Genomic DNA, 14,959 nt, shown 5'->3' with positions numbered 1-14,959 from the left:
CCTCATACTCTGTCATGTTTCGCTGCAGGACAACCAAACAACTACTGTTAAAAAATGTTAGTAGTGATACGATTTTGGGGACTGAACTTTTGTTAATGAATGGGATCGGTATGGGTATTCGGGCTATTGACCTGCTGTGATTTGCAACATTTTAGCTTATCCTGGCTCCTTAAAGTATCTCAAAATGAGGTGCATTTATCAATGTTCAAAAAGCAAGAAAAAGTTTTCCCTATGCAGAACTAGGACAGAGCCTACTGTACATTTGGGATGCAAGATTTCAACCAAATAACATCAACATTTTAACATGAGCCCAAAAGTGGAAAGAAATTATTAAACCAAAACTTTATAACTATAGCCTCATAGTTTCCTCCAAATGTAAACCAATGCCATTACAATGCATGATTTCATTACAAAAATAACCTGCCCTTGACACTGAGCCAAAGCCACTCACCCTTTTCCACCAAAATGACTGACACTGGAAATATTTTAAGCCTTAGAGCTTTTATACTTCAGCGCACCATCCTCCAAATCACACTCCAGTCATGCATATGGATCAGCACCTGCTGCTATGGCAACAGAGAACACACTCTGCCGGCCAGGTTACTTTGGCCAAATTTGGTACCATTTCTGGAAAAAAAAAAAAAAAACTTCACTTGTCAGTGCTTTTCACACTGAAAGGCCACGGGATGCTGGCAAGTGCCCTTGCTGAAAAGAGTGTCAGTGGGTGAGCCGTCATCCAAGGCTGGCTGCCCTGTCAAACCCAGGCCAAAGCACTGGACTTATTGGCAACACCATGCATCATTACAAGTGAATAGGAGTCAAAATGACAGCCATCCACTCTAGACTGTAAGTGTTTTTATAACAGAGAGAATAGTGTGAATTGACTCACTCACCTCTACCTTAGTTGATTAACTGAACTTCAGAGAGCAGCAGGGAGGGCAGTTCTGTCAGTACGAGGACCGTCTGAATAGAGCTTCAGCTGAGCCTCCTGGATCAGGATGGTGTTGAATTTCTATATATGACTTTGACGTTCTGTAGATGTATCAAGCCAGGACTTTAAAGGCTAAATCTTTGTCTTCACTTTTCCAGAAAGCTGTTTAAACTGTAGTCTTCTTTGTGCTCTAAAGTGTGCGTGTTGTGGTCAAATTGGATTTGGAGTCCCAGTGTCCACTCACACAGGGAAGCAGATGTTGTCCAGGCTATTGGTTCTTTCTCCACAGGCCGAAAGCAAGAAGTCTCAGAAGTAGATCTAAAGGACAGAAGGAAAAGAGATGTTAATCAAACTTTAAATTCAATTAGATTCACAGAACATGTGCAGAGAGCGAGTTGGAGTTGGAGACGGAGATAAAGATCAAATCAATTCAAAACTTGAATTAATCAGACAGACTTGATTAGGTGCACACACCAAGTGCCCTTTTCCTGATTGAAAAACGGTGTTTAGTCAAATACATTCTAATATTTATTGGCAAACTTCCATTCCAGATTATAACCAGATCATTTGTGATTAAGTATGCAGGTGCTGCATCTGTGTGACTGATAAACAGACAGAGAAGACAGCCTAACCTTTGAGATAAGTTTACAACTTCCCCATTAAATAGGAAGTGACTTCAAGATTACTGAAACCAGTGAAGACAAGACACCGCAGAGGTTATTAATTATTTCCACCATCCCAGCTAGATGTTTTTTTATTTTCATGAATCAAATAGAGGCACATATTGAAACAAATCAATCTGAGTACATCACCATCATACTAAACAAGAGGTAGACTATGAATATTGCTTTTGGCAACCCATTAAATGATGTTAGAATATGATGATTTTTGTAAAATGTCATTCTTATATAGTCACATAATTGGTAAAATGAGAGTTTTTTACAACCATTAAATCTGTGTTATCTTTTTCTGCCTCGACCTATTTCACTTTCAGATGTCTGTTCACTGATGAGTCTGGCTCTGCTTGAGGTTATCATGTCTGTTAAAACAAAGTTGTTTTTTCTTTTTGCTGTTTCCAAATATGTGCTCATGGTGGATTAAGTTTTTTAATAACTCAACAAAGAGCAGAGTCTTGACCTAATCTTATTGGAACGTGTCCCGACATACATTTTAGTTAATGTTTTAACTCACTATTGATGAAACAAAACCAACACTAACTTTCAGTTTGGAATGGGACGTCAGGATGATAGTTGTTCCATGCAGAAGATGTGTTTTACCTTTTTGCTCTGACCTGACAGGAGTCACAGTTCCACTAACAAAAGGCCTTAGTTTTTTGAATATGCACACATGCTGCAACATCTGCAAGAATCCAAATGTCGAAGCTCCCTATAAAACAATGAACCCAAAATATTGCCATACCACTGACCCAAGTTATTAATTTGGCCAAAAACAGAACCGTACATCTGCTATGGAAAGAAGAAAAGCACAAGGCCAACTCAAATATCACAGAACACCCCGCTGACTCGGGTCAGCAAAAAGTCATCTGGTATTAAAGGGCGGGGCAACAGCAGCATTTGAGAGATATTAAGTGGTTTCAAGAGTGGTTCAAACGTTGTTTCTCCATCTGCGTGTAAATCTTCTGGCTTTAAGTAAAGGTTAGAGGAGAGGGGGTCAGGGAGGACGTGTGTGTAAATGCTGAAAAGAGAAAGAGCAAAGGGAGGGATAAGAGAGAGGAGTGATATGGCAGGTAGAGAAAATAATGGAGTTAAATGTCAGAAACAGGAGGTTACTGCCTATGACCTTATGTAGATGATGGACTTCAGCATGTGAATGAAAACAGAAATGTCAAAGCACAAGGCTGACAGGGGAAAAGAACATATCCAGTAAAAGATGAAAGGGATAAAAGAACAGTGTCTTTGGTTTCACCAAAAACTACAAATAAATGTGATTTGAAAACAGGGACTGAACATAAACAAAGATTCATCAAGGTCCAGACTCTGTTGGAAATGTTATGAGGAGAGGGCATATTGGGGGGAAAATAGTTGTATATAAATGTGCAGAGGGAGGAGTGATAGAAAGTGTGTAGGGGAAACCAGGCCAGCTTTCTCTGAACTGGAGCAGAGGAGGAAGGAGACAGAGGAAGCGTAGGTTCAGGCCAAAATAAATGGGTGAAAATTATGTTTTGATCTGCTGCAGTGCCCAACAGTGAGCTTCAGGCCATAATCCATCATGTGAAAAAAATAGAGAAGTTGAGAAATGATGAGGTACACTGTAGAGGAGGGAGAGGAGAGGGTGGAAAGTTAAGGACAAGATGGAGAAACGTAAATGGACTCTGAGAATGAATGAAGAGAGGAAGAATTTAAAAGTTAGGGCAGCCTGTTAGATGGACTGTAATGAAGATGGATCCACTCAGCGAGCTATTCAATTATTTACCAAGAAGAGATAAGGCATTAAGGCCACATGTGTGCATCAGACCAAATCCAAATGAGACATTGAAGAAGAATTTAAGTTGTGGTTAGCTTCACCAAGTAAACAAATGTGGTAAATAAATGTTTTTTTAATGTACTGCAATTTGAATCCACAATTTAATACAGTTGTCTACTTCAAAATGCCCATGCACAATAAATGCAAGTCTGGATTTTACATTCCCTTAACTGGCTGTTGCCTGGTTTTGCATGGTCGCATCTCAACTTAATGAGTTGAATGCTTTATTTGAGAATGCAAAGCTTATGATGCCCCTAAAGGGTATTATATCTTTGGCCCAGTTACTCAAAATTAACATTTTCTTCACTCAAGTGCCGACACGTATTTATTTGTGTACTTATGTGAAACATTAACACTCCCTTTTGTCACAGTATTCTTAATAATGTTTTTATTCTGTATTTTATGATGCCTTTGTTTTTGTGGTGTTTCGACTACTGATGTTTTTTTGTTGTAGTTGGACTGTTCATTTCAGATGTCTAAGTCCTAAATACCCAACTGCATACCAAATGTTCTTTCATAATAGTTTAAAAGTTAAAGTATGAAGGAATGACTCCAAGAAATTGTTGAATATGAGCAGTGTTTTACTGTAAGCAATTTTACGGCATTTTGCAACTACCCCCCTGGCACCATTATCTAATCTACTTCTAAGAGACTATTACGTTTCAGTGTTCAACCTTTAGGAAAATTGGTTTTCATCCACAGTATTTTGGAAATATTCCAATGCAATTAAATGATCTATGTGCACAAAAACAAAATGGAAATAGTGTCTGATATGTTAAAGTCTGTTTCATATTTAAATTCAAGTAACACTGGAATCATCATCGCTTCAAACAGTTCTGATGTTTTTGTCAGATGCTATTTTTTGTCTTTACAGTGGAGAAGAAAAAAGTCTCTCTCTCACTTTCTTTCTCTGCCTCAAGGCTTATTAGTGTATTTAGAGGATGAACAAAGGGAGCGAGATCAGTCTACTGTGATTTGTGAACAGGCGTGTGAACTCACAAACAGACTAATGGGAGACCTTGTCCTAACTTTATCCTCTGTGGTGCATACTAATTGGGTTTGGAGAATAATCTTGCTCTGTAATTTGACTACTAATTTTGGTGCTGAACACAGCATCCCCTTACTGAACTGATCTCTGTGTGCATCAGGACAAGTGTTGTGCTCTTTCCCATTCAAAAAAACAATGGTATTCTTATTTTGAAGATCCTGATCTTCGAAAGAATGCAGACCTTTAAAACTGAAACTGCAGGTTACTTGAATCAGATATTAAAATTGCGCCCTAATCCACATGATAAGGATTCTTTGGAAGAGACGGAAGAGCACCTCAAAACAGACCACATCACACAATAGAAAGGAACAGGCCTTTAAAAAGACACTTGGGTACTTTAAAACAGATTCTAAACTAACTGACAGACACTTAAGGGTACCTAAATCAAGATATAATTATTAATTACAATAAATCAAAACAGACTTTGTGCAACTTTTTTTGTGTGAGGGTATGCTGTAAGACCAACATAAGATAATTGGTCAAAACTACAAATATAAGACCCTGATTATACTGAACCAGTATTATCCTTTAAGCCAAGCCCAATCCCTTGATTTCACATGGAAAAAAAGAAGGAAGTGAAACCAAGATTGGTAATGAGGGAGAAGGAGTCATGAGGAATAGAAGAGGAATAGTGGCACACCAACAGAGTAAGAAGAGGACTGAGAGCCCAAACAGCTGGCAGTGAAGAGATTTGGCAATGAGCGGAGGAGGTAATCGGACTGTGAAAGATGAGGCTAAGGACGAGGAAAAGCACAAACTCTTTCATGGACACATGTGATGTGAGTTAAAGACTGTTGGGAAGAAGAATGGGAACACATTACATTAGGAGGAGGAGGAGGAGGAGGGGGTAGGAGGAGGAGAGAGATGAGGGCTTTAAAGGTGAAAGAGGATCAAGAAAGTGTGGAGGGCAATGGGGGGTGGGGTGGGGGTGGGGGGGTTTGAGTGGATGACTGCATGTTTCCCATTAAGTTTGTTCTCCCTGGCAACCATACAGTCTACTTATCTCTTTTTTCTTCTTTTTTTTTATTTTTTTATTTCTCATTTTTTTAAATCATATCTCTCTAATGCACATCCTCGCAGCTTTCTTCTACTCCCCGCTGGCCCCGACTATCTCTCCTTCTCTTTCATCTGAGCCTGAGTCGTGCAGCTTTTCTTCAGTTTCTCTCATCTCTCTGCAGGCTTATGACTTTGTTTCCTCCTAATGACCATTTCTTCTACTTCTCCTTCTTTTCTGCTCCCACGCCCTCTCCCCTTCTCATCCCATTTTTTTTTCTGACATTCTGTATTCTTGTTCCCTCCTTGTAGCAACCCATCTCCTGTTGTCTTTGAGTGGCTGTGTGGGGGACATTAGAATGACCTCCACACAGCCAAGACGCCTGTTACTGCCACTACCCACAGTGCAACACTCTAACCGGCCTGTTGAAATTCCTCCAGCCCACCAGCTTCATGCTTGTTGACTGGATTTTCAATTAGCCAGTACACAAAAACATACATGGATGCATCACTGATATACAGCAGCAATACTAGAGTCTGTTGGGGCCCTAGGCAAAAATGTATTGGCTCTCCATCACCATTATGTCTGCCAGCCAAGGCTTACTCCTCTTCCACTGTTTTCCTGGTTCTTTTTTTCTCCCCTATAGACGGCTAATTCTTTTTCTTCACTGAATTCCTTTGACAAACTTTGGTTTTCACAGCAATAATGCAACACTTAGCAGGTCAAGGAACGTGAGTGCTGTCAAATGGGGCCCATGGGAGGTTTCCTACTGCCGTCACAAAAATGTGCACATTTTGAGCCACTGCTTTGATAAAGTTTTTGAGCCCTCAGCGGCCCCCAACTGGTCTGGGACCCCAAGCAGTTGCCTGCCTTGCCTGGTGACAAGCAGAATTTCTGCTGATTTAATATTGCCCTTACACTTAAATAATTGAATGGACCGACAAACATTAATCCTTAAATCAAATATATTGTAGGAAATCAGAGTGGGAAATATCTACTTTAAAAGTTACCTTGGCTGACAATCTGCTGGGCAGATAGTTTGAAGATATCTGCTTAGCTGAAGCTGTGTCCTGATCTAGTGCCATATAATCAATATAGTGTAATATAATGAAATGGGCATATTATTAATGAAAATAGTAGAAATCGATTTAAAATATAATTGAAAAAGCATCTCCTTGATGAACAACTCTCTGATGTCTGTTAGACAATGCTGATCTAACCCTTAAAGTGTTGTATTTCACCTCTATAACCTGTGCATATTAGTATTATTAATGTTATCTAGGTCCTCTGTTGTGTAATGTCTGAATGTTGTAATGTTTTTGTTATTGTCACTTATGTTGTGTTTTGTTGTTTTTGTGGTTATTGATGTAATATGATATGCAGCCTATAGTCTAGAATGTGTTGGTGGACTCCAGGAAGAATAGCTGTGGCTTAAGCCATGGCTAATGGAGATATGAATAAATGAAATGAAATGAAATCTTCTGTAAAAGGCAATTAATCTAGCCCATGGTTCCAGTGGAACTGTTAAATTGTCACTTGCAATTGAGTAAGCATGCTCAATCAGCTCTACCTGAATGAATATAAGCTTAGAGGCGACTCAAATGCCTCAATTCCACCAATCCAATAAACAGCAACCATTACAAGTTTTGTCCACTATAATAAAAAATATCATATAACTGTATTACAGTAAAAGTGCCATTTCTTAAGGTCTGTTTGCTTAATTCCAACAATTCAAATCATGTTCATGAGTCAACATGAAAGCTTTTTGATATTCTGGTTTAACCGACGTTAAATGTGATGTTATCTGAATCTGCCTATCACTTCATCACTTTATTCAATTAATTCAGAAGATCCAAATTCTTCCTTCGATGTTTTAGCACGCCGCCAAAAAGTTTATTTGTGAAATGGGAGGGGAAAAAAACACAATTTCAGTTGTCTTGTGTGCAGAGCAGTTATTATCGTGGATCCATTTTCTGTAGGTCATTTAATGGAGCACTAAAACATGGCTGTGTGTGATAACGGTCCTTTATTGGACTTGTTTGGATGAACCATATGCGTTAATGGTGCATAACGAGCCTCGTTTCATAATGGCTTCTGGGTTCTTTCACTGCATGAAGCATATCTTCAGTGTTTCTCGAGACAGTTTTTCTTGTGTTGGGAAAAGTGGGGGTAATTATAATAAACAGTGTGCTTAGATTTGACACGGCTACTGCCCCATTTTAATACCACTGCTCCCTTGGTGCCACTAGAAACATCAATTAACACAAACATGCATACCTTTATCTAACACACCGGCTCATTGTATAACATATAAGATGTACACAGCTAAACAAGCAAAAAAGCTAGTGAGCCAAACATATTTCCCTTGTCTAATAATCATAGAAGCTGCTGCTGGCAAAATTAGACACTGGAGAAATTTGAGAGAGATTTGTGACTTGTTTAGAAGGGAGAGTGAAGGAGTGAAAAAGGATTTGAAAGACACAACCACTTGTCAATATTGGCTTCATTTAACAAATGTACTTCTTTTTCGCTTTTGTTACATACTTAAATTTGCATATAATCTAAAGAACCAGTCGGTCTTTATATAGTATGGCTAACTTGACCGCAGAACTCTGCATAGTCAAAATGGTAATGGTTAAATTGTTGTACTTTTATGTGTTGAGTCAACGACCATTTAACCGTACTGGCAAATTGAGGCGGAGAATTTGTCTCCTGATGTCCATTAGTGTGCACATTGTAGCTGTGTGCTGAGAGGCTTAAGACCCTTTCGATTGATCAAAAGTTGGGTTGAGATAGCATATCCAATATAGCGACCACCATTGTTGAGCTTCATAGCACCTCTTCAGAAACCAATGGATGAGGTCAATGACATTACGTATTGTTTTATACAGTCTATGGTAATGACATATATATATTTTTTTTATTATAAAGTTACATTTCTAAACATAACCATGTCGTATTAGTGCCTCAAATTTAACCAATGCTATTGGTGCCATTCACAAAACTGCAACTGAATTTGCGTCTTAAACTGCATGTTAACAAGTTTTGCATTTTCAAATTGATTGAACTTGCCCTAAATTAAAGGTAATCACTAACCGCTGATTCAAGAGGGACTTCAAGAGGGGTACCTGGTTCATTATATTTTGAAAGGCAGAGCCTCTGACCAAATAACTGTACTTGTGAGTAGGGACTGAGAATGGGGCTACTTAATGAGCCAAATAGTCAGTCAGCCCAACAGATTGCCCTAATGGTCCATGTCAGTCCCTTCCATTAAAAGACCTCCTCACCCCAACGCCATTAACCGCAGCACCATCATTGCCCAGTTAGACCTGCCTCGTTATTAGGATCACCTGCTGACAGAGAGGATTGATGGTGATGGAAGGACAAAAAGAAATACTCAACTGGACAGACGGAGGAAGATCTGTGTCTCGGGAAAGAGGAAGAGTGAAGGGGGGAAAGAGGCTGATGAAAAGATGCACAGCCAATTTCTGAAGCGAGTAGTAAGTACTGGATGCAAACGGATGCCAGGGGGGTACCTTTATTATCAAAGTATGAAGCGTAGAGCAACCACGCATCTGTATTTGCTCACTAGGACTGAGAAACTGTCTCCTTAAGGAGCCATATAGTCAGCCAGCCCAATTGCCCTTTTGGTCCTTCACCCAAACCCCTCCATCAAAAGATCCTCTAACCCCACTGCCATTAACCACTGCACCATCACTACCCAGTTAAACCTGCAGCATAATTATAGGATCAAGTGCTGACAGCCAGGATTGATGGTGATGGAGGGACAAAAAGAAACACTTGAGAGAACAGAGGTAGATTTGTTCCGCGGTAAGAGGCAGAGGGAAACATGCACAGCCATTTTGGTTTACAGCAGAGAACATCAAAACCGATGACTCAACAGGATGAAAAGAAGGATTTTATGCAGCCAACGCACCCCTAATGCTGAGAAAGATGTAAAAGCATGAGGATGGCTGAGAGGGAGAGAAAGGGGATTTTATTCTGAGCCTGTCTGGGAAAGTAAAAGCATTTTAGAACAGAAGAAAGGAGAAAAGGGAAACAGTGCTGATGAGCAAGACAGGGATTAAAAATACTGAACAGACGCAAAGGATGACACAAGGAGAGGTATGTTTTTCTTTATTCTCTCCCCCGGTGTGTCCCTTTGAACTAGTTATTTTTCTCCTTTCTTGTCATTGTCTTTACATCTTTCTCTTATCTTGAATGTTGCTGTTACTACCCCCTCTGTCTTTTTCACAAAAGGATATGGTCCCAACTCGTAAAAAACTGCATCACCGAGGAGATAACCAGAATTCTCACTTTGAATTCACCACTCTTCTCTCCACTTGGCTTGTTCCTATTGTTGCTCTGTCTCATTTCTGTCTTTGTATTGCTGCTTGTTCCTTCTCATTTTTTCTGTCAGTGGAAAGCCAAAGTCACAGTTCAGAAATGTTCATAACGGCCAGAAGATTACAAGTTTACTCCTTTATGAATCAACCTTCCCCTTCAACTTGTTAAACGTTCTTTAATTCTCCATATTCATTCAGAGAAAAATCCCTTTTTGGTTACTTTCTATTCTTCCTTCTAACCGGCAGCGCTAACTTCCAACTTGTCAAATATGACAGCCTCGACAGTGGCAGAACACTTCAAAATATGTTGTATTAGGTACATCTAGAGAGCCATTTACTGAAGCTGTACTGTAGGTTACTGTTTAATGTACTATTAAATACATATTTCAGGTTGCAGTCAGGGACGATTCATTTGTAAAACAACTCTTTCCAAGGAGACCTGGGCTTGTGAAAACTTTTTAACCTTTGTTTTTCACTAATAACATGCAAACAATATTTAAACCTGACACATCTGTTCATTCCATTCCATTTCTTTCCATTTGGGTATCTGCGGATGTCCCGCATCCGCAGATACCTTGTTCATACCTTGTTCATTATTCTTGCACGCATGAAATCAGGATCGGGTCAAGATGACAACTATGAGACCATCTCTCAGTTAGTTTCTCTCCGCAATTTGTCAGTTTTTTGATTAAATATTTGTACCTTTAACCATTCTTTTCTCGGAGTTTGCTCATTTTATTGTCTTTGTTCTTTACTGATAAAAAGGAGATAGTTATTCGCACATCACCTAGGTGCAAGACAGCGCAAAAACAGCAAACTGGGGAAGAAGATAGGCCTGCACACTTGCTCAAATGCCACAAAAAAAGGTTTTTATTAATCACAACGTTTTGACCAGCGGTCTTCTTTAGGTGATAATTGTGTTATCTTCTTCCATTGTTCTTCACTGCCTACATGTTTCACGTCTAAAACAATCACCCAGGAAACTTAATCAACAATAGACACACAGGGAGATTTGTCTGTGGGTCCTCCCTCATTGATTATATCTGACTCACATCAGGAGGTTTCTGTGACCCTTCCTTAATTGGGCCTGACCCCGCACTATGGTAAATCTATGAATTAGATCAATCTAACTGTGACAAACAAGAGCTGGTCCTCTGTGATAGTATCGTTCCATTGTGTATCCAAACCAATATGACTGTTATTAGTGCATTTGCAGCACATCATTGGACAGTTTTTTAGAATGAAGGCAATGTATTCGTTGTTAGCCTTATTCTGAGGCATTGGTTCATTAAATGGTAAATGGTCTTGAGCTTGTATAGCACTTTTCTAGTCTTCTGACTACTCAAAGCGCTTTTACACCACAGGTCACACCTATCTATTCACACTGATGGCAGAGGTTGCTATGTAGTCAGACCATCAGAAGTGACTAATCTCATTCATACGCCGTCAGCGAAGCAGTGGGAGCAATTCGGGGTTAAGTGCCTTGCCCAAGGACACATTGGATATGTTGTTGCATAAGCTGAGGATCAAACCCTCGACCTTCCGGTTGAGAGAGGACTACAATACCAACTGAGCCACAGCTGTCCATGTGTAGTTCAGCAGTCACCAAACAATACAGTGAACCTTCAAATCAAAGCCTTTTTTCAAATAATGGCATATCTCATTAAGTTATTTTGCTTTATTTCATTTTCTGATAGTTCTATCACAATAATAGTTAAACATGGTGAACTCAACTCTGGACCAATACAATATTAAATGGAAGCAGAATAGGAGTACAAAACAGATGACATTTGAATAAAGGCATATCTCTGCCATGGTGGTATGTTTTCCTCCACATACAAACTACAATTTAAACTCGCTCATGGTTAGTGGTTGATACATTAATGACATATTAAATTTCAGTAAACAACTTAATGGAAAAGCAGGTTTAATAATAAATAGGTCCTAGAAAAATAAAGGACAGTAATGTAGGAAGTTTTATCAACATTAGAAAATGCCTGAAAAAAACACTTTTTAAATTGTTCTTCACTTTGACCTGCGACATCCCTATGTCTGGGGAAACTAGTCTACTAATTCATGGTAAAAAAGGTAGATTAAACTGTCATTAGATTTAACCATTTTTGAAAAAGGTTAAGACTTTAGACAGTATATCAGCTCTAAGATAGTGGGACAGCATATCCATTTGTGCTAAGCCAGACTAAACATCACTTGACTGTAGAGTACCTTGAACAAAAGTAAACACGTTTACAAGACTCTGTTACTCCTTCAGGTAAAATAGTATGCATTCACCTTTAATTCTTTAATGAAATTCTATATGCAGAGTGTGTGCCCTGCATTTGGTTGTTGGAAAATGATCAAACGTGGTGGTAAGCTGTCTCAATAATAACGCTCATATATGCAATAAGATTCTGCAAGTGGCTGCTGGATCTGAGTTTGCTGAGAGTTGATGGCATCAAGGTAACCTTTGTGCATCTTCAATGTAAAGAAAGGTGTTTTGCCAATTAGTGTGTGCATGGTGCTACATTTGCTATACATTTACATTATTGAAAATGAGGTTGGCCAAATAGCCATCAAGCCACTTTTTATCTGTACGCAGTTCTTTGTTTTTGTCTTCCCTAATTAAGTTCATGTGTGGACACGTTTCTTTTTCTTATTAGCCTTGTACTTATTTTCCTCATGTATCAACATGACATGGTTGCTGGCCAATTAGGGCTGCTGCCTGGGGTGGGAGTTGGCATGGAAACCCCACACGACAGGCCAAGATGTCAGTGGGGGGCAGGAAATCGTGGGCGAAGGGAATATAAATACCGCAGCGTTTGAAAAAAACAACAAGAAAAACATTAATCTAAACAGAATGATACAGCATATGGTAGCCCAAACAGGGTGGAGTAGGTGGGACACATGCAGAAGATCACGATTGACTTTGAAGAAATGTAGAGAGTCCCACCCGCCCTCTTTCCCACTCCCCATCCCTTGAACAACACACTCACTGTTTGAACTATAAGCTTCTAGCTTCTTACACAAAAGTGACAAAAAATACAGACATTTCAGGTATATTATGGGACTTCCTAACACCTGCAGTACTTTAGAGTGAGATGTTTGAGCTGTATTAGCTACTGTAGTTTCTATAACCTCTCCCAGAAACCTGCCAATACTTCTGCTACGGATAGAGGCTGACACAAGTCATAGATTACTAGCTGTCACATTTAGTTGAGCATTTCAAGATCACATTTTTACCGATTTTACGATTACCTCTTGTACATAACGTTGTAATACAACTGCAAACAGGCAGACGAGAGAGAGAGAGAGAGAAAGAGAGACAGAGACAGAGAGAGAGAACAAAAAAGGGACGAGCAGCTGAGTCCGCGGCCGAACATCGGAGAACAACACAGAGAACATGACAGCTACTTTGTGGCTTATATTGTGTCACTTTAGTCAGATACAGACATGAAACTCTGGATTTCTCCATAATGAAGGAGATTGTCAGCGTTGTGAACCCGCGTGCTTGTGCTCATGCATGAGGTGTACCACATCAAAGCCAAGGAAGTATACCGTGCCTGAGCATGGCAGGAGTGGTCACACGGTCCAAACGAACTGGACTTTAGGGTTGAAGCGTGCTTGGCATGGTACGGATGGCCAGTGTGACCGCACCCTAAAAGGGGGAAAACAAGCTTATGTATATGGTAGTTCAAACACATCACTGCTCATACCAGAGCAAACCTTATTGTTTTGTGTTTGTTTTGAAAACACTTGTTCTTAATTTAACTGTGAACTATATCAAGCCTCTAATCTTTAGTCAAACAGTTGCTTGCAGAGAACACCTAAGCTACAGAGATAAAGAAAAGTAAAATCACAAAAATGAGCTTCCTCATTTTCTATTGGAACCAGGCTGTGTTGAATCTGTACTTGTATCTAGAGTTGTATGTTTGTGTTTTGGGGGTTTTTATGCCCAGTGGTGGGAGGGTGTCCTATATAGCTGCCAAGAAAACAGTGCTACTACACACCTGCCGGATGTGTAGGAAGCTTATGTGAGAGAATTTAATGACATGGTAACAATGTTAGGACAGGCATCAGTTGACCAATGTGGGCAACAGCCAAAAGAACAGCAGGCTCTCAGTGGGAGAGCTTGAAAGTTGCAGAGCACAAAGACTGCAGCAGAGAAGGATGAGCTCTTCCTTTTTGACTTTCTTGACTATTTTTGTATTTTTTCCTGAAATCAAAGTCAACAATTTGCATTGTTTTGTACATTATTATTATCATTATTATTATTATTATTATTATTATTATTATTATTATTATTATTATTATTATTATTAATAAGCCTGTTGTTTTGGCTTTCAGTCAGAGTGAGCTGATCACGAAGAAGCCTGAGAATAATGGTGAAAAGTCTCGCCTTATAAGTGAAAGTCTGAAAACTTTTAATCTGAGAAAAGATAAAGTTGATTTCCTTTAAACTTTAATAATTCTGAATTATTTTGTAGGTGCACAAAGATAGTAGATACCTAACCTGAAGGCTTTTGTAGTGTCTTAGTCCTATTTGGACGGGTACATTTGAATCACAAAGTATATTGTAACACCAAAAAATATGCCGCCCTCACAATCTAATATAGTCTAATGTCTGACACTGACACAGTTTGCAGGATCAATGTCAGTTTTTTGAGTGCAAACATTAAAATCTTTGCCAACTTGCTTTGATCATGTCGTGTAAACTCTTCTGGTGAAATGCAACTCTAAAGCGTTGAAGCAAATCATTTTTTGGCTATTGATACTATGTTGTTTTTGATTATCGTCCAAATGTCCAATCATTAAGACCCATGAATATTTACTCAACTGTTCATTCCAATGAGCTCTTCAAATTGAAATGCATTGAATTGCATTAAAGTTACATCAAATGACAACTCAACCCTTATAGTGGCCTACATCCCACCATAAATACAAGGCTACAGCCAGCAGCTGGTTAGCTTAGCATAAAGCTTAGGGGAAAAGGGGTTTTTCTCTGCTAGAGTCTGTGATGTCTCAATCACCTACCTTGCTTTTTGTTGAACGCATTCATCTGCCTCACCTGGCTTAAAGTGCCTATTGTGTGAGGCTGAATAATCCCATTGCACTTGGGGTTGAGATAGCTATTATCTTCACTTTTGACTGTTGCATGTACA

General features: G+C 39.3%; 1 long non-coding RNA gene across 1 annotated transcript in view; it reads right to left on the bottom strand.

The window, feature by feature from the left end:
- LOC136179279 (uncharacterized) overlaps positions 1-14,959 on the bottom strand; it is a 172,155-nt gene that overhangs the window by 92,395 nt on the left and 64,801 nt on the right. The window contains exon 2 of the long non-coding RNA XR_010666453.1: positions 894-1,249. This is a non-coding gene — a long non-coding RNA (uncharacterized lncRNA). The remainder of the gene's footprint in view (positions 1-893; positions 1,250-14,959) is intronic.

Source organism: Labrus bergylta, chromosome 1, assembly GCF_963930695.1.
Source record: "Labrus bergylta chromosome 1, fLabBer1.1, whole genome shotgun sequence".
Classification (NCBI taxonomy): domain Eukaryota; kingdom Metazoa; phylum Chordata; class Actinopteri; order Labriformes; family Labridae; genus Labrus; species Labrus bergylta.
The sequence above is the reverse complement of the archived record's forward strand: the minus strand, read 5'-3'. Positions and strand labels throughout refer to the sequence as shown.